This window comes from Pristiophorus japonicus, chromosome 1, assembly GCF_044704955.1.
Source record: "Pristiophorus japonicus isolate sPriJap1 chromosome 1, sPriJap1.hap1, whole genome shotgun sequence".
NCBI lineage: Eukaryota > Metazoa > Chordata > Chondrichthyes > Pristiophoridae > Pristiophorus > Pristiophorus japonicus.
The window spans coordinates 165,296,865-165,320,182 of NC_091977.1; the positions used below are offsets into that span (position 1 = coordinate 165,296,865).

Here is a 23,318-nt window from a genome sequence, read left to right on the forward strand (position 1 = left end):
CGAGAGGATCCTTTGTATGAGATCATGTATTACTCCTGTCTCATTACACAGTACCAGATCTAAGATAGCCTGCTCCCTGGTTGGTTCCGTAACGTACTGTTCAAGGAAACCATCCCAGATACACTCTATGAACTCTTCTTTAAGGTCACCTTGGCCAATTTTATTTGTCCAATCAATATGATGATTAAAGTCCCCCACGATTATTGCATTACCTTTGTTACAAGCTCCTATTATTTGTTGATTAATACTCTGTTCAGAGGTTATAGCTACTTTTAGGGGGCCGATAGACTACACCCACCAGTGACTTCTTATCTCCACCCAAACTGATTCTGCATCTTGATCTTCTGAGACAGTATCATTTCACTACTGCACTGATCTCATCCTTTATTAAACAAACAGAGCTACTTCACCTCCTTTTCCTTTGTCTATCCTTCCAAATGGTCAAATACACCTGAATAATCAGTTCCCCGCCTTGGTCACCTTGCAACCATGTCTCATAAATGGGTATGATCTGATAGCCGTTACAATCTATTTATGCCGTAAACGCATCTATCTTGTTACGACATTGCATGCATTCAGATAATGAGCTTTTAATTTTCTCTTTTTAACCATTTTTCTCTGCTTTGACCCCACTTTCTGAATGTATTTATAAATTCTGTCCCTTCCGGTCACATAGAAACATAGAAAATAGGTGCAGCAGTAGGCCATTTGGCCCTTCGAGCCTGCACCACCATTCAATAAGATCAAGGCTGATCATTCCCTCAGTACCCCTTTCCTGCTTTCTTTCCATACCTCTTGATCCCCTTAGCCGTAAGGGCCATATCTAACTCCCTCTTGGATATATCCAATGAACTGGCATCAACAACTCTCTGTGGCAGGGAATTCCACAGGTTAACAACTCTCTGAGTGAAGAAGTTTCTCCTCATCTCAGTCCTATATGGCCTACCCCTTATCCTAAGACTGTGTCCCCTGGTTCTGGACTTTCCTAACATCGGGAACAATCCATCCGCATCTAACCTGTCGCGTCCCGTCAGAATCTTGTATGTTTCTATGAGATCCCCTCTCATCCTTCTAAACTCCAATGTATAAAGGCCCAGTTGATCCAGTCTCTCCTCATATGTCAGTCCAGCCATCCCGGGAATCAGTCTGGTGAACCTTCGCTGCACTCCCTCAATAGCAAGAACATCCTTCCTCAGATTAGGAGACCAAAACTGAACACAATATTCCAGGCGAGGCCTCACCAAGGCCCTGTACAACTGCAGTAAGACCTCCCTGCTCCTATACTCAAATCCCCTAGCTATGAAGGCCAACATACCATTTGCCTTCTTCACCGCCTGCTGTACCTGTATGCCAAATTTCAATGACTGACTAACCATGACACCCAGGTCTCGTTGCACCTCCCCTTTTCCTAATCTGCTGCTATTCAGATAATATTCTGTCTTCGCGCTTTTGCCCCAAAAGTGGATAACCTCACATTTATCCACATTATACTGCATCTGCCATGCATTTGCCCACTCACCTAACCTGACCAAATTACCCTGCAGCCTCTTAGCGTCCCCCTCACAGCTCACACCGCCACCCAGTTTAGTGTCATCTGCAAACTTGGAGATATTACACTCAATTCCTTCATCCAAATCATTGATGTATATTGTAAAGAGCTGGGGTCCCAGCACTGAGCCCTGCGGCACTCCACTAGTCACTGCCTGCCATTCTGAAAAGGAGCTGTTTATCCCGACTCTCTACTTCCTGTCTGCCAACCAGTTCTCTATCCACGTCAGTATATTACCCCCAATACCATGTGCTTTGATTTTGCACATCAATCTATTGTGTGGGAACTTGTCAAACGCCTTTTGAAAGTCCAAATACACCACATCCACTGGTTCTCCCTTGTCCACTCTGCTAGTTACATCCTCAAAAAATTCCAGAACATTTGTCAAGCATGATTTCCCTTTCACAAATCCATGCTGACTTGGACCGATCCTGTCACCGCTTTCCAAATGCGCTGCTATTTCATCCTTAATAATTCCAACATTTTCCCCACTACTGATGTCAGGCTAATAAGTCTATAATTACCCGCTTTCTCTCTCCCTCCCTTTTTAAAAAGTGGTGTTACATTTCCTCCAATCCATAGGAACTGATCCAGAGTCGATAGACTGTTGGAAAATGATCACCAATGCATTCACTATTTCTAGGGCCACTTCCTTAAGTACTCTGGGAAGCAGGCTATCAGGCCCCCGAGATTTATCGACCTTCAATCCCATCAATTTCCCTAATACAATTTCCCGGTCCCAGAGTACTTCCGGAAGGTTATTTGGGTCTTCCTTCGTGAAGACAGTACAAATGTATTTGTTCAATTGGTCTGCCATTTCTTTGTTCCCCATTATAAATTCACTTGAATTCGACTGCAAGGGACCTACGTTTGTCTTCACTAATCTTTTTCTCTTCACATATCTATAGAAGCTTTTGCAGTCGGTTTTTATGTTCCCGGCAAGCTTCTTCTCGTACTCTATTTTCCGCCTCTTAATTAAGCTCTTTGTCCTCCTGTGCTGAATTCTAAATTTCTCCCAGTCCTCAGGTTTGCTGCTTTTTCTGGCCATTTTATATGCCTCTTCCTTGGATTTAACACGATTCTTAATTTCCCTTGTTAGCCACGGTTGAGCCAACTTCCCAGTTTTATTTTTACTCCAGACAGGGATGTACAATTGCTGAAGTTCATCCATGTGATCTTTAAATGTTTGCCATTGCCTATCCACCGTCAACCCTTTAAAAATCATTTGCCAGTCTATTCTAGCCAATTCATGCCTCAAACCATCGAAGTTACCTTTCCTTAAGTTCAGGACCCTAGTTTCTGAATTAACTGTGTCACTCTCCATCCTAATAAAGAATTCTATCATATTATGGTCACTCTTTCCCAAGGGGTCTCGCACAACAAGATTGCTAATTAGTCCTTTCTCATTACACATCACCCAGTCTAGGATGGCCAGCTCCCTGGTTGGTTCCTCGACATATTGGTCTAGAAAACCATCCCTAATACACTCCAGGAAATCCTTCTCCACCGCATTGCTACCAGTTTGGTTAGCCCAATCAATATGTAGATTAAAGTGGGCCATGATAACTGCTGTACCTTTATTGCATGCATCCCTAATTTCTTGTTTGATGCTTTCCCCAACCTTACTACTACTACTGTTTGGTGGTCTGTACACATTCTATCCCTTCTTGTCACACTTTGGTTATCATTTCCCCCATTGTTACCCTACTCTACTGCCTTCTCCTTTCTCTTTGACTGTTTAAATTTCCGCTCACCTGAAAACTCCCCCCTACTATTTTTAGTTTAAAGCCCTCTTTACAGCCCTAGTTATTTGATTCACCAGTGCACTGGTCCCAGCATGGTTCAAGTGAAGCCCATCCCAACAGAACAGCTCCCCTTACCCCAGTACTAGTGGCAGTGCACCAGGAGTTAAATCCCATTTTCCCACACCAGTCTTCGAGCCACGCGTTCATCTCTCTGATCTTATTTACCCTATGCAAATTTTCTCGTGGCTCAGGTAGTAATTCAGAGATTATTACCTTTGTGGTTCTGCTTTTTAAATTTAGCCTCTAGCTGCTCATACTTCCTCAGCAGAACCTCTTTCTTTGTTCTCCCTATGACATTGGTACCTACGTGAACCACGACAACTCGATCTTCCCCCTCCCACTCCTAGTTCCTCTCCAGCCCAGAGGAGATATCCTGAACCCTGGCACTGGGTAGGCAACACAGCTTTCGGGACTCATGCTCTCGGATGCAGAGAACAATATCTATCCCCCGAACTATACTGTCCCCTACCATTACAACATTTCTTTTTACTCCCTCCCACTTGAATGGTCCCCTGTACCACGGTGCTGTGGTCAGTTTGCTCATCCTCCCTGCACCTCCATCGCTACCTCCTGGGTCCCCATACTTGCCTCGCTCGTAGTTACACCCACCTGTCCCTGACCACAGATCAAATTTGAATTATTTAACCTAAAGGGTGCGACTGCCTCCTGGAACACAGCGTCCAGATAACTCTCTCCCTCCCTGATGTGTCGCAGTGTGTGAAGCTCGGACTCCAACTCATCAACTCTGAGACGAAGTTCCTTGAGCGGCCAACATTTGCTGCAGATGTGGTTGCCGTGGACCTCAATGGTGTCCACCAGCTCCCACATGCAACAGCTGCAACACTTCACCTACTCTCCCATCTCTATTATATTTTATTTAATTAATTAGGTTTTTAATTTTTGAAATACCAATTATCTATGTTTACTTTTTAATCCCGGCTTTTAATTTAAAGCAATGCCTGAGTTTAGAAAAAAAGAGAAATACTCACCAGCAACCAGCCAATCACTTACCTGTGATTCAGCTATGGCTAACTAAAGCAGTTAAGGATAGTATTAGATTAAAAGGCGGCCGCCATGTATAATTAATGATTTAGACGAGGGGATTAAATGTAGTATCTCCAAAGTTGCGGATGACACTAAGTTGGGTGGCAGTGTGAGCTGCGAGGAGGATGCTATGAGGCTGCAGAGTGACTTGGATAGGTTAGGTGAGTGGGCAAATGCATCGCAGATGAAGTATAATGTGGATAAATGTGAGGTTATCCACTTTGGTGGCAAAAACAGAGACACAGACTATTATCTGTATGGTGACAGATTAGGAAAAGGGGAGGTGCAATGAGACCTGGGTATCATGGTACATCAATCATTGAAGGTTGGCATGCAGGTACAGCAGGCGGTTAAGAAAGCAAATGGCATGTTGGCCTTCATAGCGAGGGGATTTGAGTACAGGGGCAGGGAGGTGTTACTACAGTTGTACAGGGCCTTGGTGAGGCCACATCTGGAATATTGGTCTCCTAATTTGAGGAAGGACATTCTTGCTATTGAGGGAGTGCAGCGAAGATTCACCAGACTGATTCCCGGGATGGCGGGACTGACATATCAAGAAAGACTGGATCAACTGGGCTTGTATTCACTGGAGTTCAGGAGAATGAGAGGGGATCTCATAGAAACGTTTAAAATTCTGATGGGTTTAGACAGGTTAGATGCAGGAAGAATGTTCCCAATGTTGGGGATGTCCAGAACCAGGGGTCACAGTCTAAGGATAAGGGGTAAGCCATTTAGGACCGAAATGAGGAGAAACTTCTTCACCCAGAGTGGTGAACCTGTGGAATTCTCTACCACAGAAAGTTGTTCAGGCCAATTCACTGAATATATTCAAAATGGAGTTAGATGTAGTCCTTACTACTAGGGGAATCAAGCGGAATGGTGAGAAAGCAGGAATGGGGTACTGAAGTTGCATGTTCAGCCATGAACTCATTGAATAGCGGTGCTGGCTCGAAGGGCCAAATGGCCTACTCCTGCACCTATTTTCTATGTTTCTATAAGGGCTAGTGCTGTTCCCTGCATTTTTCCTGCAGCTGTTGCGCTGCAAAAATCATGTCCGTTGTGCTACGTAGATGAAATCTACACTGTGACTCCGGGAGGAGTTCCTCAGCCGCAGGGAGAAGACAATTGAGGAGGACTCTGGCGACAACTTTCCCAGTGGCTGATAACAGGAAGATTCCTCTGTAGTCGCCGCAGTTGGACTTGTCCCCGTTTTGAAAGATGGTCACGATTACTGCATCTCTGAGATCTCCCGGCATGCTCTCCTCCCTCCAGATGAGAGAGATGAGATCATGTATTCACGCCAAATACCGCCCTAAGTGGAGGAAGTGCATCCGGGAGGGCGCCGAGCACCTAGAGTCTCATCACCGAGAACATGCAGAAATCAAGTGCAGGTAGCGGAAAGAGCGTGCGGCAAACCAGTCCCACCCACCCTTTCCCTCAACGACTATCTGTCCCACCTGTGACAGGGACTGTGGTTCTCGTATTGTACTGTTCAGCCACCTCAGGACTCATTTTTAAAGAGTGGAAGCAAGTCTTCCTCGATTCCGAGGCACTGCTTATGAGATTAAAAGAGGCTTATAATGTTGCGAAGAATGGTAGTAAGCCTGAGGATTGGGAGAGCTTTCGAAACCAGAAAAGGATGGCCAATAAATTAATAAAAAGGGAGAAAAAAAGAATATAAAACCAGATTATCAGAGTATCTACAAATACACGAGAAATGATAATGGGTTATAAGGAAATGGCAGAGACGTTAAACAAATATTTTGCATCTGTCTTCACAGTATATTTTGACTTTGCTAAGCTTTTGCATAAACAACCTAAAAACATCACAAAGCAGCATAAATCTTGACTAGAATAAAACTACTTCTGATATGGCTAATTCTAATTTCTCTATAAAAAGGTACAATATCATACTAATCACCAGACGGAATGAGATAAATGGTACAACAAAACCTTTTTAGTTACTTTCCAGTAGCTGAGACGAATACACTTTTAATAATTTTGATGATCTCTGATGTCTCAAGAAAAAGTGCTGGGTCCTTTTAAAAGAAGTCTGTTTGACCAACATTTCTATATACTCCACATAATGACCTGGTTTTCATGTCTAAGATATAATAATTAAGGATGTGCAGCTGCTACTACTTCACATTTTCCTATATAGTACAATTTGTCAAAATTTCTGTTAGGTTCTTATTTCTTTAGCATGTTTCAGTCATTCCCAACAAAACACAACCATGACATTTGTTGTGCAAAATCAGGACATTTCTGACAAAAGCTCTTCACTGGACACTTGTATTTCTGCAGTACAATTTTTAACAGGAAGGTTATAATTATCTATACCTGTACTACATTATAAAAATGTAGCATTTTTTTGATAACAACATAAATCAATGCAGAGAGTTTGGTTCAGGAAATAAAACTAAACTGGATTCAAGCACAATATTTAAAAACAAAGTATGCTAGAAGTCTCCGGATTGCCCTGGACTTTGAGGCATCCTGTTAGTGATTTCACAGCCAACTGTGTTGGATGAACAATACCAGGTCTTATTTGCATTGCCATTCTCTCCTTTTACCCAAGCTGCTTGGCAGTAACCCTGTCAGTATCATCTCTAATCAAGACCTCAAATGGCTGGACAAATAGACCCCGATTTCCCACACCCCTGCAAAACTAAGATATTTCAGCCAAATTCTGGCCAAGGCTATTTCTGTGATTTTTCAAAGTTCCCGAATATGAGCTACTTTTCCCTTCATGAAACGATGACCCTGCATCAAATGGAAACGCATCAAGGAAGAACGTCAAGGGCGTGATTTTCAACTGCCAGCTGCCTATTTTCCATATGAAAAACTGACAACCAGCAGTTGTAAATCGGGGGAAGAGACCTCCACCGCCTTATTGATACCCAAAGCCCGACTAATCCAATTTTAAGGTTGGCCTGTAAATGGGCAAGCAGCCCATCCATCGGTTTCTGGCAAAAGTCTACTTAAATATGTAATTTGGGGTCCAGGTTGTACGACCGACTGAAATCTTCAGGTATCAATGGCCGAAGTATGCACCGCGCATTCTCCGCCCATTTGCACCAAGTGTTGAGTGGGTCTTACCACATCTGTCCATGAAAGGGACCACTGGGGACCACTCCAGAAAAAAGGACCAAAAATTGCTTTGGGAGAATATCCACCTGATTTCCCACCTTCCCATAACCGGTGAGCTACATCACGGTCCCTGCAGCTTGCTGCCGGCATTTAAAATGAGGCCCGAACCAGAGAATGGTTTGGGCTTTCTGGCACTGACTTTGAGCAGGCGGTGTGGCTGCTTCACTGGCCTCATGCCATTTCGGGCAGGTATAAAATGCCCCCCCAATTGTCCTGTAGCCCCTTTGTTGCGTCTCAGTCATTGTCAGTGGCTGAAGGCAAGGATACATTTTTTGTATGGCTGAAGTTACCCCATAACTAGCCACCCTATATATTACAAATCACGCATGATGATTCACAGAATTTCCTAAAGACTAGAAAACGTTAGCCTTGTGACCACTTGGCCTAGCTGCTCGAGAGTTTTACATTCCTGATCAAATAACCACATTCTTAAATCGCCTGGAACAAGTTCTACAAATCTGTCTATAACATTAAGTGATAAATCTGTTACATTTCTTCTCTTTGTCCACTGTTTCAAAAATGTTTTCTAGTTCAATATCATCATCATAGGCATTCCCTTGAAACAAGGATGACTTGCTTCCTCGCCAAAAAAGGATGAGTTCACAGATGTTTCAATGAAGGACCCGAACTACATCCTCAAGGGTAGAAGATGCCGGTGCATGAATTTTTTTAACGTGTGGTGGCCGTTGCACACCAGCCACCACACGGACTTGACAGAGCTAGGTTTTGGTCAAGTGGCAAGGATTACCCAAGACAACTGGAAACCAGCTCTGCTGCACGGACCTAGTGCGCACACATATCGCAGTGTGGGCTGGCCTGTCCTGCCCCTGGGCCCCGAACTCAATAACCACCTTCTTGTACGTACTAAGTGGATTTTTCAAACTTTTGTCTATAAGCTACAGGCATTCGATCATAAGATTACAGAATAGAAATTTTAATTTACATCATTGTTCATACTGTCCACTGGATCAACAGGAGAAAATGCCACTAATGCATTACTGTTCGGTGGGGTTATGAGATTGCTCCCCCTTATGTCTTTGTCCTACTTATGATGGCAAGCTAGCAACTTAAATGCCTGAATAAAACTAGCAATAGCATGAAGTCCTTTAAAATTTGGAACCAAATTTATTTCAATGTTTTGCAACCTGACCTATCAGACCTGCGCTTTGTCTCACTGTTACTCTCTTCCTATGTTTGATATTGTTATCTTTCTCTGTTTCTCATTGTTCCCAATGCTTTGCCCATCACTGCAGTGATATTGCTAAATGTGCTTATCCTTCACTGAGCTGCAACTGCTGACTTTTAATTCAGCAATCTCTCATAACAGGATCAGGGCTACAGCTACAGAGAGTGACAGGACAGAGAAAATAGCTGCAGAGTCGGCACCAAGCATGGAGCCATGGCGATAGGACAGAGGTGGGCAGGGGCAGCACCAAAAGGGCACACATAGATAGAGCAGTCAACATGCACATGTACAGGTGCAGCGTCGAGAATCCGGATCCCTCGGGACAGAGGCCGTTCCGGATTCCGGGCTTTCGATCGTCTGACATCACAAATCCGGAAATACCTGAGCCCAGGTTCAGGTATTTCTGGATTTCGGAACATCAGAAAGGGGGGGGTCCCCGACAAGGAGCTGTTCGGGCTGGCCATCCAGCCACCCCGTCAATGGGAAAGCAGGTTGTGTAGAGGACACAGAGAGGCTGCAAAGAGATTTGGATAGGTTAAGCGAATGGGCTAAGGTTTGGCAGATGGAATACAATGTCGGAAAGTGTGAGGTCGTCCACCTTGGGGAAAAAAAACAGTAAAAGGGAATATTATTTGAATGGGGAGAAATTACAACATGCTGCGGTGCAGAGGGACCTGGGGGTCCTTGTGCATGAATCACAAAAAGTTAAGTTTGCAGGTGCAGCAGGTAATCAGGAAGACGAATGGAATGTTGGCCTTCATTGCGAGAGGGATGGAGTACAAAAGCAGGGAGGTCCTGCTGCAATTGTATAGGGTATTGGTGAGGCCGCACCTGGAGTACTGCGTACAGTTTTGGTCACCTTACTTAAGGAAGGATATACTAGCTTTGGAGTGGGTACAGAGACGATTCACTAGGCTGATTCCGGAGATGAGGGGGTTACCTTATGATGATAGATTGAGTAGACTGGGTCTTTACTCGTTGGAGTTCAGAAGAATGAGGGGTGATCTGAAAGAAACATTTAAAATAATGAAAGGGATGGACAAGATAGAGGCAGAGAGGTTGTTTCCACTGGTGAGGGTGACTAGAACTAGGGGGCACAGCCTCAAAATACGGGGGAGCCAATTTAAAACCGAGTTGAGAAGGAATTTCTTCTCCCAGAGGGTTGTGAATCTGTGGAATTCTCTGCCCAAGGAAGCAGTTGAGGCTAGCTCATTGAATGTATTCAAGTCACAGATAGATAGATTTTTAACCAATAAGGGAATTAAGGGTTATGGGGGAGCGGGCGGGTAAGTGGAGCTGAGTCCACGGCCAGATCAGCCATGATCTTGTTGAATGGCGGAACAGGCTCGAGGGGCTAGATGGCCTACTCCTGTTCCAAATTCTTATGTTCTTATGAGGTTATTTGGCGGGCCCCACCGAGGAGGAACTGTTCGGGGGGGGGGGGGGCTGTCGCCGTGGAGAAGCTGTTTGGATGGGGCCCCGCTGAAGAGGTGTTGTTCGGGCCGGCCGGCGAGGAGACCCCCGAGGTAAAGGCAGCGGGGGTGAGGCGAGCGGGGGTGAGGTGCAGTTTGAGGTCGGGCAGCGGCAGGGCGCCGAGGTCAGCAGGGTCAGCCAGTCTGGATTCCGGAACATTTTACGGATACTGGACGACCCTGCCACCGATCGGTCCAGAGTCTGGATTCCTGAACTCCGGATTTTCGACGCTGAACTTGTACTAACATTTTTCACACCATACCCGAGTTGGCCCCAGCCCTGGAATTGTGGATGATATGTTGTTGTCGACTAGTTGAGGCTTTTGATGTTTTATGGAGATGGGTGGGGAAGGAAGGAAAAAAAACAGATGTCAGCGGGACTGGAAGGTGGGATAGGTGAATTATGAAAGCAGAAAATAATTAAGAAAGGAGATGAAGACAGACAGACACACTCAATGAGGAAGAAGACACTAAACCAATATGGAACAGGAGAATTGATGGATGTTTAAAGAAAACTAATGCCCATGACCGACAACACAGATAAACTTTTTGAAAGATAAAAATTTAAATACACCAAAGGAGGAAAATGATCACATCAACACTTGAAACTGTGGTAAAATCGGAAATATTTCTGTTAATAGTTTGAAGGAAAATACATAAATTAATTTTAAAATGTTCATAATAAATGGTCAAAACAATTTTAAAAAGCTTAAATAATTTTAAATGCTCTAATTTTGCTATGGATACATTTAATCAATGGTACAGTTATTTGCACCCTCTTTTTTTAAAAACCTTCTACTGCTACTTAAATTGGTAGCAAAATAAGAAATCTAAAAACCTGCTTACCTTTTATAAAGAATATACATGTGATGTGCAGAATGCCTGGCTAGCATAAATATCATCTTGCACCCACGTCAGGAAATGGCTAGAATAAAAATATAATTTCATAAGATTCCAAAGATCTAAAAGCTTTCTTGGCATGATGATAGAATGAAAATCCCATTATCATTCTGCACACCAACTAATGAGAAAGAGGCAGAGAGCACAATGCTTAGATTAGCAAACCTATTTTCCATTCTTTGATTAAGTGAGTGGGCAAAATTATGGCAGATGGGAGTTCAATGTGGGGAAGTGTGAGGTCATCCACTTTGGATCCAAGGAAGTCAAATCGGAATTTTTTAAAAAAATGGTGAGAGACTAGGAACTGTGGAGGAAGAAAGGGATTTGGGTGTCCAGGTACACAAATCACTCACAGCTAGTGCACAGGTACAAAAAGTAATTAAAAAGGCTAACGGGATGTTGGCCTTTATATTAAGGGGGCTGGAATACAAAGAGGAGACAGTTACGTTGTACAGAGCCTTGGTCAGACGCCATCTGTAGCTCCGAGTTCAGTTTTGGGCACCACAATTTAGATGCAGGGCAGATGCAGAGAAGCTATTTCCTCTGGTGGGAGAATCCAGAACAATGGGGCACAACCTTAAAATTAGAGCTCGGCCTTCAAGAATGAAATCAGGAAGCACTTTTTCCACACAAAGGGTAGTGGGAATCGGAAATTCTCTTCCCGGAAGCCTGTGGAGTCTAGACAACTTAAATTTTCAAGACGGACATCGATATATTTTTATTAGATGAGGATATCAAGGGATATGGATCATATCCCTTGATATCCTCATGTGAGGTTATCACTTTGGGGGCAAAAACACGAAGGCAGAATATTATCTGAATGGCGGCAGATTAGGAAAAGGGGAGGTGCAGTGAGACCTGGATGTCATGGTTCATCAGTCATTGAAAGTTGGCATGCAGGTACAGCAGGCGGTGAAGGCGGCAAATGGTATGTTGGCCTTCATAGCTAGGGGATTTGAGTATAGGAGCAGGGAAGTCTTGCTGCAGTTGTACAGGGCTTGTGTTCAGCTTTGGTCTCCTAATCCGAGGAAGGACGTTCTTGCTATTGAGGGAGTGCAGCAAAGGTTCACCAGACTGATTCCAGGGATGGCTGGACTGACATTTGAGGAGAGACTATCAACTTGGGCCTTTATTCATTGGAGTTTAGAAGGATGAGAGGGGATCTCATAGAAACATATAAGATTCTGACTGGACTGGACAGGCTAGATGCAGGAAGAATGTTCCCAATGTTGGGGAAGTCCAGAACCAGGGGACACAGTCTTAGGATAAGGGGCAGGCCGTTTTGGACTGAGATGAGGAAAAACTTCTTCACTCAGAGTTGTTAACCTGTGGAATTCCCTACCGCAGAGAGTTGTTGATGCCAGTTCATTGGATATATTCAAGAGGGAGTTAGATATGGCCCTTCCGGCTAAAGGGATATGGAGAGAAAGCAGGAAAGGGGTACTGAGCTAAATAATCAGCTATGATCTTATTGAATGGTGGTGCAGGCTTGAAGGGCCGAATGGCCTACTCCTGCACCTATTTTCTATGTTTCTATAGGTGGGTAAATGGAGTTAAGGTACAGATCAGCCGTGATCTAATAGAATGGCGGAACAAGATCCAAGGATGGAATGGCCTACTCCTTATAATTCTTAGGATTGTTTAGCACCTGATAAGAATTACAAATTTCAAATAAATATTAAGTTTCACAAAATAAACTAGGAAAGGTTTCAAAACTACAACGAACCTGTAGCTCAAGGGGTATTTTAACTCTTCTTCTGCACCCACCCTCCCCCACCCAAATGGTTATGTTTAAATTCTTTCAAGTATGTTTTTTTTATGTATTCATATGTTTAAGTCCTTGAATCCACAGACTTCTAGCTCAAATGGTCCGAGTTCTCTAAGCTGAGCTGACATAATGGTTACTGCAGATGTGTTTGTGGCATGTAGTCAGGCACTTCAATCTCTTTGGTTTGTTGCACATTGTGCATATACTGAAACAATACTGTATTTAGAATACATACATAATTTTGCAATGTCAGACCTTGAGCATGGTGTAGCCAACTGATGGAATGATTTTAATGAAAAATACTACACTGATACTATAGAACTTATAGGTAATGAATAGCACTCCTACACATAACAACTGTTTAATATATCTGTGCAATGTATGTACAATAAGGGATTTCTAACTACATGATTTTGCAAGATGTCCAGATTCTTACTAATTGCAAACATGAAGCCATTAATAATCATCTCTGTACACTGTAAGAATCTATCTAGATAAACACATGATCTTCTGAACAGTTCTAAACTATCAGATTAATCCAAATATAAAATTGCAACTTTATAAATACATTTTTTAATCACAACTCTTATATCTTTATATCTGGTGGGTGTCCAAGTAAAACTGTGGAAAAGTCAGCTATATAACTTAGCACTCGACTACACTGGGTCAGTATCTTTAGATGTAAAATAAATTGTATTGCATTACAGTACTGGGTCAGCTGGGAATGGTAAATTATTTTGTTGGGTTATAAGCTTGTTGCTCTGTACTTATTTCCTATTAAAGAAAAAAACAAAGCAAAAAAGAAAACAGTGATCATGTCTGTAGCTTCAAACATTTAAAACATCAATTTATCCGCGTGACCTCCACTGCAAAGGTTTGCTTTCACAGCTGCCACTCTTGTTAAAGTTCATGGAATGGTCTCATCGGTCTCTGTTTCAAGTGCTACACAGATGGAAAATTTGCTTCAGGACCCCAAATTCCAGAAAATGCTTGCAAATGACTTCCATACAAAGCATCCCAGTAGAAGATATGTTAATTGCACAATAATGAGGACATTTTAATTTTTTAACAGACCATCATTTAAAAAAGGAGTTTTACCACATTAGTGCACCTGTACTTGGTGCCTAGCTCAGTGAGTGATAAATGCTTCAGCTTCATGATGGCAACAGCAACTAGATAATATCTTTTATTTCTGCTAATTTTACCTTGTGCTTTTAATTTACAACCACTTTTGATTAAACATCTTAATCTTATAATTGCACAATCACTAACTATTGTTTTCTAATAAACCTTTTAATCAACTTCAAGTAAACAAAACTAAATTGAGCAACCAAATTGCTATTTTGATTTCTCGTCTTTGTAATAATTAGTCCTTACAGACTCTGAGTATCCCATGTCTGTCGTCAACCTTCCTCCGAGACCAGCTGGCAAAAAATCATTTGAGGCCCAGACTCCCAGTCTTTTTCCCTTCTTCAGTTATTCTACCACCCTCCGGAATTACTAATAGAAAACAAAGAGAGAGAGTCGGGATAAATGGGTCATTTTCCGGTTGGCAAACAGTGACTAGTGGGGTGCTGCAGGGATCGGTGCTGGGTTCTCAACGATTTACAATCTATATTAATGACTTGGATGAAGGAACCGAGTGTAATGTAGCCAAGTTTGCTGATGATACAAAGATGGGTGGGAAAGCAAATTGTGAGGAGGACACAATAAATCTGCAAAGGGATATAGACAGGTGAGTGGGCAAAAATTTGGCAGGTTGAGTATAAAGTAGGAAAATGTGAGGTTATCCACTCTGGCAGAAAAAATAGAAAAGCAAATTATAATTTAAATGGAGAATAATTGCAAAGTACAGAGGGATCTGGGGGTTCTTGAGCATGAAACACAAAATGTTTGTATGCAGGTACAGCAAGTAATCAGGAAGGCAAATGGAACGTTGTTGGCCTTTATTGCAAGGGGGTTAAAGAGCAGGCAGGGAAGTGGAGCAGAGTCCATGATCAGATCAGCCATGATCTTATTGAATGGCAGAGCAGGCTCGAGGGGCCAAATGGCCTACTCCTGCTCCGACTTCTTATATTATATGTTCCCTTCTCCCAAAAAATGCATGTTCTAATCTCTTCTGTGCAGCATTTCATCCTCAAAACATCAGAGAAAATATAATAATAAAACTGCCAAATAAAAAATCTTCTAAGGCAGGCAAGTTCAACACATGGGCAGCCATCTCCCTCTAGTCCCCAGTCAAATTCATGAGACATTTGTCTTTGCTGCAGTTGTTTTTGTCTCTGGCAGTTGCTTTGTCAACTAAAATAAAACAAATGCAGCCATCTTTTGGTTAGGATTTAAGCTCTCAAGTTACCGAATGTGCCTGCTGAATTTGTATTTCAATACCATTAGATGTTTATTCTGTATAATTTATTTGTATTCAAATAAAAACTAGCAAGATATGTAATGGCTAAATTCAGTTACAGATAGATTTGTAGAAAGATAGCTATAATTCAAGAGTGCTCTGTCAGAAACTAGAACTTTCAGAACTTTAAAAAAATCATATAATCGGCTTTTCGAAGGAGCTTAGGCACAGACTCACAAGTAGAAATCTATTACAAATAGCACCATAACACGTTGTACAAATAAACAAACCAAGTTATGTTGTCAGTTTTTAAAGTGGTACAATTTTGGATATGAATTACATTACTCCAGTTTACAAGATTCATTTACTTTAAAAAAAAACATCAAAACCATCCCAAAAGTAAACACAAAACCTAGCAGCAGAGCCAAGACAGTATGATGATCCTCACTGTCTTGTTATTGTTGCTTTTGTTTAAAATTTCAAACAGTCTGTTGTAATGCAAAGCACAACTGGGCTTCCACAAGGCTTCAAGTGGAAGAGGCAGCCCAAAAAACGGTGAACTGCAATGGAAAGGGAACTTCTTCCTCATATGGACAAATGACCAAGGAAGAAAACCGAAAGCAACTTTCACATTGGGCAAAACTTCACTGAGACCCCATGTTTACTATAACTTTTCTTGTAGTCCGATAGTGCCCAGACTGTTTGTTCACTTGCCTTCTTTTTTTTCATACCTCACCCACACACATCATCCTTACCCCTGGTGTCCTGCCACGACAAATGGCCATATGGGTTTAATGTATAATGCACGAGAATCAGCATGACAACAGCTGATTCAAAGCCTGCAGCTACAAATTGGGCTCAAGAGGAAAGCATTAAAATCAAATGTCATTTACCTTCATTGTATTAATTTTGTAATTTAACAACTAAGACCCACTGCATTCATTAATATAACATTTAATCCACTACTTTGATCTGCATAATTACTATATAAAAAAAAGGATGAATAAAAATTCAAAGCAGTACTGGGCTTTTTCAGGTCAAATTTATTCTCTCTCCCTCTCTTATGCCCGAGGAGAAAATCCCCATTTCCTGGCCTGGAACAGTATCATAACAGGGCCTTGCGCCGGGAATGTGGGGAGGGGAGGAAGCGTGGCTGGCTACCAACCAATGTTCCCATTAATTTCTTCTGGGTGCGCGGCCCATTCTAAATACATTGCAAACACGGTTTTCCCAATTAAAAGCTTGTGAGCCAGCTGTGCGGGCGCTCCAGAGCGCCACGCAGCTTAATGGAACAATGCTGCCAACCTTGGGCTGCCGGTGGAAACCAAACAGAGAAGGAAAAGTCTGCGGACGCTTTCCATCCTTGGGTTGCTCCCAGCCCTTCCACCCCCCACGAAACCTATGGTCCAAGAAGGGCCCATCAAAGACCCCACACTTCTTTATTTCATTATTTGGGTGCCCCTGGATGGATAGAGAAAATAAATTGGGAGCAGCCTCTCCGGTCTTTTTAATTCTAAAGCGGTATAGGTCCAGGTATGCTTAATCAGCCACCGCAACCCCCCCCCCTCCGGAAATTCCAGAGCTGTATAGTTGGGGTGGAAATCTGACATAACGACCCTAATATTTAACGGGAGGCGAGGAGGGTGAGGGGACGACAAAAATGGCCATAGAACCCCGCATAGCCGGGAATGCGGAGGTCTTTACGAATTTAGTGACAAGACTATATTACGCTTTTTCCTTCCGTTTCCCGCAGAGCAGCCAGCTGCCGGGCAGGTAAACCAGTGGTATGAGGCCTCAGCCAGCATTCCTTGGGGATGGGCCGCGGCAATCTAGGGGGGTAGGGGAAAAGAGGTTGTCGCGATGGCGGCATCGGGGCTTGGGAGAGGGCGAAGAGAGGACACCACGGCGGGGCGGAATTAGGAGATCTGTAGGAGCTAGAGAGAGGCTGCGATCGGCAAGGGGGAGGCTGAAGGCTTCCAATAAGGGGCGGGGAGCAGCACTCCTGCTCCTCCTGGCCCACAAGGAGTGCTGTAAAAGGCACTGTAAGAACATAAAGATGAGGAGCAGGAGCAGGCCAATCAGCCTCAATGAATCAACATCCACTGCCATTTGAGATAGAGAATTCCAAAGATTTTCAAACCTCGGAGTGAAGAAATTCCTCCTCATCTCAGTCTTAAATGGCTGACCCCTTATCCTGAGACTATGCCCCCTAATTCTAGACTCTCCAGTCGGGGGAAACAACCTGTCAGCATCTACCCTGTCAATCCCCTTCAGAATCTTAATATGTTTCAGTGAGGTCACCTCTCCTAAACTCCAGAAAGTATAAGCCCTTGTAGAGCCAGCAGTTCCTGGCTCCCTTTCACTGCCAGGTTTCCCGACTCCTGGAAAACAAGCGCAGCAGCTAGTCAATTTTAAAATTGGGTTCCCAATGCATCGTGGAAGCCAACTTAAATACATTAGTGTGGACCCACCTCTTCACGGTGCAACACTCAGGCATCTCAAACACTTGCCACCATAAAAATGACAATGAGCACAAGCATAGCGGGTTTGGGACTTGTTCCCGGTTCTTTTTCCACTTTCAACCCCCGACCGTCATGGGGGCTTAATATCGAAGCAATGGGTCCTCTTTTCCTCTTTGCTGTGCCTGGGGACTCGGCGTTTCCTAATTACAGCTGAGGAAAATCTCTCCTATGCATTTTTAAAAGAAAACTAAAGTGAATGGCATGAGGCTCTACCTTTAATTTGCAATGTTATGTTCTAAACTAATCTTCATGAAGGTTCTCCGAGTGCCTGATACAACGTTTTTTTTAAATTTGACTTGTACATCGGATCATTTGGTGCCTTCCATTGTTATTCTCTAGCAAGCCTAAACATCAAAACTCTAAATTCAGAATGAATGCAAATACTGTACATATTTAGAAATTTTCCAGTACTTCTATGAAAGGCTTTATTTTTCTAAATGCCATGCTGTTTGGATGATTGCTTGCTTTTTTTTTGTAGATATTTTTGGCTTTGCTTTTTTTCTTTCTTGTATCTGATGTTCATTCTTTCAACAGAGAAGGAAAGAGGATGAACAGATTATAGTTTCATCAAAGTCTTCAAACACCAGTAATGTTCAATGGTTCAAGGAGACGCACTTACAGTAGTAAAGAGCAACTCAGAAAGTTAACCCTTTCTTCGTTATGTCTACTGAACTAAGAACTAAAGAACCACATAAGACTGCTAAATGTCAAGGAGCTCTTTAAAGAGTTGAATGACAACTGCTGGATTCAAAATTAAGCATAACTGCTACCTTAGTTAAGTCTTTTAAACCTTCCTGAACCGCTTGGAAAACAATGGCCATGAAATTCAGCACCTTAGTACCAGCTCATAAAGAAATAAGCTAATAAGCCCGGTTTTAGAGAAAAAATGGCGGCCGCCTTGTTTCTGCCCACTTCTGGTGCAAATATGGTAATTAGTCAGATTGTGCCGTCAATCAGCGTTCAATGCTGAATTGACATACAAACTGCTATTTTGAACGTCGCCACTCCTTTCAACACCCTTTCCAAAGCACATACAACTGCACAATGGACCCACTAGCAGCGCTTCTTAAAAGCACACACGCAACTTTCAGATAAGTTTATACTTTTGCTTTTGTACTGGTTCCTTTATATTTTATTTGAGTAGTGGTTTGGTGTAATACATTTTAAAAGTCGTTAAAGTGTAAAGGGAGTGCAGTGAGTGCAGCTGGATGTTTGCAAGGCTTTGGTTCTTAAAGGAAGACCTCTGAGAACACCACTTGCTCCCAGTCCTGGGAGCTCTAGTTGCAGTCCCCCTTGGGCTGCAGCATGACCTGGAGATGGAGCAGAGGCAGCAAAGGGGTCAAACTGCTCAAATAGGGAAGAGGAGGAAGCAGAAGAGTGAGGAAACGGAAGGAAGGAAGCAACCTTTTTGTCCAGGATATCAGAGATCAAATCATTCACCTGCGGTACCAGTGAACACAACGTCAATACCCTTTTCAACATTTGTCCCACACCTTACCTTCCCTCTGTTACTGACCATCACAATGCTGAAATAAAAGCCACCACAAAGCAAACTTTCTAATCCAACTTTATCCTTATATGAATCCAATATTACATTTTTAAAAATCAATAATAACTCTTGTGGATTCCCTTGGTGACTTGCGTGCTCCTACGCACTGCTACCCCATTGAGTCTGGTGGAAGGCTTCTGATCTTCAGTGGGGGACACTGCAGCTAGCCTTGCAGAATGACCTCGAGGAGCTGGTGGCTCACTCTTCTTGTTTAATCACTGGCTGGGCAGGCTGGATTTCTTGGGTGTCTGATATGAGGAAAGCACAAGGATAGGGATGTGGTGAGGGGAGGGGGAAAGCAAGAGGTGCATACTTACACCATGTGCAGCTTGTAAATCAGAAGGACATAAGAACACAAGAATTAGGAGCAGGAGCAGGCCATTCGGTCCCTCGAGCCTGCTCGCCATTCAATGAGATCATGGCTGATCTTCTACCTCAACTCCACTTTCCTGCACTGTCCTCATATCCCTTGATTCCCTTAATATCCAAAAATCTATCAATCTCGGTCTTGAATATACCCAAAGACTGAGCATCCACAGCCCTCTGGGGTAGAGAATTCCAAAGATTCACCACCCTCTCGGTGAAGAAGTTTCACCTCATCTCAGTCCTAAATGGCCGACCTTTTATTGTGAGACTGTGACCCCTGGTTCTAGATTCCTCAGCCAGAAGAAACATCCTCCCTGCATCTATCCTATCAAGCCCTGTAAGAATTTTGTATGTTTCAATGAGATCACCGCTCATTCTTCTAAACTCTAGAGAATATAGGCCTAGTATCCTCAATCTCTCCTCATAGGACAATTCCCCATCCCAGTAATCAGTCTGGTGAACCTTCGTTACACTCACTCAATGGCAAGTATATCCTTCCTTAGGAAAGGAGACCAAAACTGTACACAATACTCCAGGTGCAGTCTTACCAGGGCCCTATATAATTGCACTAAGACGTCTTTACTCATACTCAAATCCTCTTGTAATAAAGGCCAACATACAATTTGCTTGCTGTGTCTGCATGTTAACTTTCAGTGATTCGTGTACAAGGACACCCAGGTCCCTCTGAACACCAACATTTTCCAATCACTCACCATTTAAAAAATATTCTGCTTTTCTATTTTTCCGACCAAAGTGGATAACTTCACATTTCTTCACATTATATTCCATTTGCCATGTTCTTGGCCACTCAGTTAGCCTCTTTGCATCCTCCTCGCAACTTAGATTCCCACCTAGCTTTGTATCATCAGCAAACTTGGATATATTACATTTGGTTCCCTCATTCAAATCATTGATATAGATTGTGAATAACTGGGACCCAAGCACCGATCCTTGCGGCACCCCACTAGTTACAGCCTGCCAACCCGAAAATGACCCTTTTATTCCTACTCCCTGTTTTCTGTCCATTAACCAATCCATCCATGCTAGTATATTACCCCCAATCTTGTTTAATAACCTCTTGTGTGGCACCTTATTGAATGCCTTCTGAAAATCAATTACACCACATCCACTGGTCCCCCTTATTTATTCCGCTAGTTACAGTCTCAAAAACCTCAAACAGATTTGTCAAACATGATTTCTCTTTCATAAATCCATGTTGACTCTGCCCAATCCTATTATTATTTTCTAAGTTATCACGTCCTTAATAATAGATGCTAGCATTTTCCGACTACTGATGTCAGGCTAACTGGTCTGTAAAGTTCCCCGTTTTCGCTCTCCTTCCTTTCTTAAATAGGGGTTAGATTAGCTACCTTCGAATCTGCGGGAACCATTCTAGAATCTATGGAATTTTGGAAGATGACAACCAAAGCACCCACTATCTCTATAGCCACCTCTTTCAAAACCCAAGGATGTAGGCCATCAGGTCCAGAGGATTTATCGTCTTTCAGAAGATAATGTGAGATGAGTGGGAAGTGGGATGTGAGAAGGACGATAACTAAGGAGGAGAATGTATGAGGATACCGGCAACTTGTATTCTTTCAGTCCTGCCTCTGGCCAAGGGCTCAGCCATACCTCTGCCAAGAATGGCCAGCACTGTCTCCTCGGGTGAGATGAAGCTAGGAATGTGAGGCGTGCCTCTGTTTGGTACAGATTGTTGGTAGGTGAGTGATTGGGAGGGGTTGTGCATTGAGCAGTGCGCGAGGCTAGTGGTGCAGTTGGTAGGAGACAGCTTTTGAAGATGCATTCACTGACCTTCACCACCTGTCTGAGGTAATGAAACTTCAAAGGGCACTGGAGTCACATCCCAGAGGACAACTGTTCTGGCAGTGACCAGCTCGGCGATCTGGGCACACATCCTTCTTTCTGGAGGGCCTTCTGGCCTCCTGTGGGTAGAATACCTCTCTTCCAGTGTTCAATCGCTGCACAAAGTCTCGAGTGCTGCGTCCAAGATCCTGGGTGCCCTTTCCCTGGTGTGTTGAGCCATTTGGGTTAGTGCTGAAGCACTTAGCATTTTTGATCACCAGCAGACAGCTCACCTTTAAGAGGTACAGACTTCCTTGCAAGGACTTTGGCCCCCTGCTGAGGGCACAGCCTGTCAGCAACGCATTCAGCGTTGGGTATGCGCTACAACCATTTAAAGTAGCAGGCAGCATGAATGTGACGTGCTGCCTTAACGGGTGCGGGCAGATCGCGCATTGCGGTGGCTGCGCACGTTTTTCATCTTTATCAAATTTCACCCCCAAAGTGCCAAAGAAATAAATTGGTTCATTTCTTTTTAATATTTAAATTTGACTTATCAATACTAATTCTCTCTTTCAATGGCATTTCAGGAAGAGCCTCAAAGGCAGCATGGTTTGATCACTCTGCGACATGTTTTTCACAGAATCATAGAAAAATTATGACACGGAAGTGTGCCATTTGGCCCATCATGACTGTGCTGAACATCAAAAAAGGCAAACTTCTCGTCACAGCGATTGTGTAATCTGCGGGCAGCCTTCTTCGGGGCCAGCGGTGGGTGCTTTTGCTTCACCCTGAACGCAAATTACAGGCCGTTATGTTTATCGCGCATGGTCTTTTTGCAGCAGGTGACAGGAAAATTTCTCGAAATGTTTGTGGAACCTTGCTAAATGCAAAATGGTTGCCACATTCGACTAAATAACAACAATAATTCACCAAGAAATTAATCAGATGTGACGTGCTTTGAAACATGGTAATAAATGTAAATTCTTCCATTCTTTCTCTTTAGTACACATTACTGTAGAAGATGGAGAATAGGGGTGCTGTTAATCGATATGGGAAAGTAGCTTCAGTCTGCATCTGGTTGCATTTGTATGAGGCGCACAGGAAAGAGATTGCACATGCTCAGGATACAGCAACTTGGTTATAATTTTAAAAATACAATTTGGGAGGAGAATCATTATCCAGAGAGACAGAATGCCTTACAGATGCTGCCTGGGTAATGGGAGTTTGTGCAGGTGGTGTTGCCATGGTTACTAATGTCTATGGTTATTTAGCCCATGTAGGATTTGGAAACATGCTCAAAAATGCAAACATCATCTGGCAGTTACCCCTGTACTTATAAAATGAAGTGCAGCAATATCACAAGATTACATAATCATTACACAGATTCGTTTTTGATACTTTTATTGGTCAATGCCTAAACACTCAATCATGAAACGTCAAATAGAAAATTTTCAACCCTGGCAATAAAATGTTATGTTCTGTACAGGAATGACACTGGGAACATGGTTATGAGAGACAGCAGCTATGTTTGGTCAGCTCTTCTCTTAGAGTAAGATGTTCCAGTTCAGCAAGTCTCTATCTGTACATGGTGTAATGTGACAGTAAGCGCTGGGGCTCAAGCAAACATCTTATGCTACCAATGTGTTTAACTGCAAGAGCTTTCAACTGGAACACAAGCAACCTGAGCCAGCTCCTCCAGTAGTAATGAAAGTGTGGTAACACTCCAGTGGCACAGTGGAAACTCATTAAATCCCATAAATATTCAACAAGTGACCTGACCTCACAACCCACAAGTGACCTTACTCAGAGACTGCAAAGGTCAGCCTGCCAGTTCAATATTTATTGCCTTCATACCAG

The 23,318-nt window shown here is 43.1% G+C and overlaps 1 protein-coding gene across 7 annotated transcripts in view; it reads right to left on the reverse strand.

Moving 5' to 3' along the window:
- Window positions 1-23,318, reverse strand: part of rgmb (repulsive guidance molecule BMP co-receptor b) — a 254,274-nt gene that overhangs the window by 216,171 nt on the left and 14,785 nt on the right. For 5 of the 7 annotated variants that reach the window (XM_070884389.1, XM_070884377.1, XM_070884384.1 and 2 more), the window contains exon 2: window positions 11,053-11,131. The exons of the other annotated variants lie outside the window; for them this stretch is intronic. The gene's annotated coding sequence lies outside the window, so the exon portion shown is untranslated. The remainder of the gene's footprint in view (window positions 1-11,052; window positions 11,132-23,318) is intronic. 7 annotated transcript variants of the gene reach the window in all.